The following is a 4,174-nucleotide window of genomic DNA, read 5'->3' as shown; positions in this document are numbered from 1 at the left end:
AGCACTCTGTCGTAATCGAAGGAACATTGTTAGCTTGTGTTTACTACAGATTTACTATTTGATATATATGTTACCTTTGCCAGCCTGTTTCTTAACAATGTGGTGGACCAAATACAGCCATTCATCACCCTCCTAAACTTACGTATAATGAGAATGAGTGAGATGTTTTCCCAACATCTAATGCTACGCCATTATTTACCGAGCTGAAGCATACTTACACTGCGACGCTAACACTATTATTGGCTCTCACATCGTCTCCGCAAAAACACTTCGCCTTCGTATGATCCACCGTCAACCTCCTGACAATGTCCCCTTTAACACCTTTGTTACGTAGTCATCTCCTCGGCTCTGTGCCTTCTATAACATTATATCTTCTTCGTCAGTCTCTCCCCTTTAGCATCCTTGAGCCTTGAACGGCTTAGGATTCGTTCCTAAAGGTCCGTTCCCCCGCAACACCATACATATCCCAACACGAACCATGAAACCCTTAATGTGTGCACAACTGGCTCAATATCCCAAAACATATAGAGACGCACATATGACCTGTACCATTTCGTGAACCATAAACCATTCGAGACTTCAACATCTGGCTCGCTATTCCTAAATGGATCATGAACACCAAGACACCTGCACAGCTGGTCCAATAATCTCTACAAACCAACATGGAGGCATTAGAGAAGTGAGTGAATATACAGGTTATGACATAGAAAACTCAATAATATCAGGACGTCGTGGCCAATACAGATGAAGGCCATCAGGTCAATTCATGTAAGTTTATTTAATAAATAATATAATGATCTGTGAAGTTGCAAGCATCAACGCAATTCCATACACACTTAAAAATCGGCGGTCCTCTGTATAGGGTGTTGATGGAGCATCGTCTAACGTGGTGATGTCAGCAGGTGAGGCTCTGACTCCGTTAAGAGCAGCTGCCGGTTGCGTGCCGTTAGGCGCAGCTGCCGATGGCATGCCGTTAGGCGCAGCTGCTGGTTGCATGCCGTTAGGCGCAGCTGCTGGTTGCATGCCGTTAGGCGCAGCTGCTGGTTGCATGCCGTTAGGCGCAGCTGCTGGTTGCATGCCGTTAGGCGCAGCTGCTGTTTGCATGCTGTAAAGTGCAGCTGCCGGTTGCGTGATGTTAAGGGCAGCTGCCGATTGCAGGAGAATCATCAACAGCATGCAGTTGATGAATGGTCGCAGCTGGCCTCCTGGAAGCACACCGAGCAGCATCCTGTAACATGTTCGAACACAGGATAGAATCTCAACCTTTTAGTTAGGTGTGTTTTGCTTACAAATTTTGTAGACTATTAACAAGGACGAGAAACAATTCGAAAATGACATAGGTACTAAAGGATATGCATAAAATAGGAACATAAGAATAGAGGATACTGTGAAAGGTCAATTGGCACACCAACACACATGCCAGTCTAACCTAGGCTTGGAATAACCCAACGACCCATCGTCTGTTACCATTCCCGGCAACTTATTTCCAGTAGGACAAGGACGAAGGGACACAAAGGGGGACGTCCCCTTCGAAGTGACGAAGGGACGTCCCTTCGAGGGGGATGCATGGGAGTAAGGTAAGGTAATTATCAAGAGAAAACGCTAAGCCAGTTCGACTATGTAGCACTTGGAAGGGATCAGGATAAGGATTTGAGATGGGACGGGGGAAAGGAATGGTGCCCAACCACTTCGACGGTCGGGAATTGAACGCCGACCTTCAAGAACCGAGACCGTCGCTCTACCATCCAGCCCAAGTGCATGGGGGTGGTATCAGGAAGAGCAGAGCGCAGGGCCAAGACAAAGGAAGGCATGTGGGGGTGGGGGGTAGACCAGGACGAAGGAACACAAAGGGGGAAGAATTACGACGAGATAACGGAAATGGAAGCCAAACACCCAATTCAGCCAAAGTCATTTAACATGAAGATATTGAGTGGAACGCCCTAAGAAAGTAATGGAGACATACTCCATAAACAACTTCATAAGTACATATTCTATAAAACGCATGAGAATTGGGAGGAGACACATTGGTTGATTAATTATTTAGAGCAGATGTCAAGTAGCTGGAGCTCACCTCCGGCAAGCACAATTATGTGAGCACACACACATGAGGCTATGAAGTCATAACAGTTCTATCGATGGGTATAAGACGGAGCCCAAGAACAAAAGGTAGTTTTCTACAGGCAACATACAGGTAGGGAGTACAGTACATACAGGTAATGAGAATATGTAGACTGAGACACAAGCCTAGCATTATCCAAATAAACCAGTGGTTCCCAAACTCTTTACGACCATTACCCCCCTTTTCATAGCGTCCTTATTAATGGCCTCCTACACTCAGTATTACACAAAATTTAGCAACTTATGAGCTCACTCCACTAGCTGGTTATTTCCCCCCCATCCTCTTGTATCATAACCTGTATACTACCCCATAAGTTGAGGGCCATAAGTTGAGGCTTCCCCATAAGGTTCCCCAGTCTGGGAACCTGTGATTTCATAACGTTTGCAGATTCCTCTTATACAGTACCTTCTACCCATACAATATAAGATTTATTTGAGAACAGGGCAGAGTTTTAGCTACGTCGCTGTGCACGCCTTCCCTGCCTTACTGTTTGACCCTTTCACCTAAGCAAATATCGTACAGAAACCAACAGAACAATACATCACTTACTTTTCAGTGCAATCAGGTTTTCAACGGAGAAACTTTTGTTGTCAATAAGTCACCAAAGCGTACCTGTTGTTCTTGTTTTAGATTAAGCTTCTCAGGAGGAAAATCCTGAATCACTTGGTCAGAATAAGAGTGGACACCAGTCAAGTCGCTTCACTCTTGTATTTCCACAATATCTGTCTGATCACCGGGGACGAGTTAGCACACAACACTGACCTCACCGTCTTGTAAATGGACAGAACAATGGTCAAGGCCTGTCAGAGGCTACCACGTTGCTCCGCTGACGAGGTGGGTGCACCACTGGTCTTGACCACGGCGAAGCAGAACTGAGAAATCCAGGCTGATGACCCACTCCCCCAGGCACGAGCAGAACGGCGTAGCGTTAGGAAGATGTTGGTTATCTCCGGCAGCCAGGTGTTATTACCTAACTAAAGAAAGTGTCGAGACAATGGACGTGCCTCCCTGTAGCCTACCATTATTGTATACCTAAATGTGATATGCAAGGAGGGTTCAGTCCCTGAGCCCATTATGTACCTGTTAACTCTTTCCACTACCGCCCACAAGATGGGTGTGGGGTGCATAATAAATGAACTAAACTAGTCTCTAAGCACGAGGCAACTGCTACAATTTTAAGGGCTTAATTTTGTAATGAGGTTTGGTATTTTCGATTGAAACTTGACCCTCAAAACTCCGCTCCCACTAAAATAAATCTTTCTGATTTCTAGTGCGTGTAAACCAACTCTATATAATCAATGTCATTCAGTAGAGTAAGCTCCGGCTACCTTTTCACGCTTTGTTGAGTATAAAATGTACGTTCCTTCAGTTCACAATGACGATATATTTTTATCGCGATTAAACATGCTGTTTTATATATAGTAAATATCTGAGACGAGAGAATCTGTTTTTTTCTTCATGCATCTAATCTCAGCAGCTTATATCACTATTCCAACACTGATCTGTATTTCTTATATCAATAATCTCTCAAACGCAAAAGAAAGCCAAAATTATTATCCTACGATCACCAAACCTGTCAACAAGAGGAGAAATGATGGGAGTGTGGACGGTGCTGTGTTGATCACCACTGTCTAGTGAGTTGAACTACTAGACAGTAGTTTAACTCACCACTGTCTAGTGAGATGAACTACTAGACAGTAGTTTAACTCACCACTGTCTAGTGAGATGAACTACTAGACAATGGGAGTGATAATATACAACTAGACAGTGAGATCAAACCATGAGGCCGAGCGGCCATGTCAACAACTCCCTCGAACAGACAAGACGGAAGACTGCTAGGTCTCTCTACTACACAAGAACTAACCTATTTTGCACTTGAAGGACAAGCCGAAGACCTATCGAAGGTACGGTAACACATCCAAGAACTACAGTAGTGTACCTTACTAACACCAATCCGTTGCAGATGACTAATTCAACTGACCGTACATAGTAATAACACAATTCTAATCAATTCAAGTAATAATCACAATTCTAATCAATTCAAGTAATAATCAC

Source organism: Procambarus clarkii, chromosome 65, assembly GCF_040958095.1.
Source record: "Procambarus clarkii isolate CNS0578487 chromosome 65, FALCON_Pclarkii_2.0, whole genome shotgun sequence".
In the NCBI taxonomy this organism is placed as follows: domain Eukaryota; kingdom Metazoa; phylum Arthropoda; class Malacostraca; order Decapoda; family Cambaridae; genus Procambarus; species Procambarus clarkii.
Note: the sequence above shows the minus strand (reverse complement) of the source record.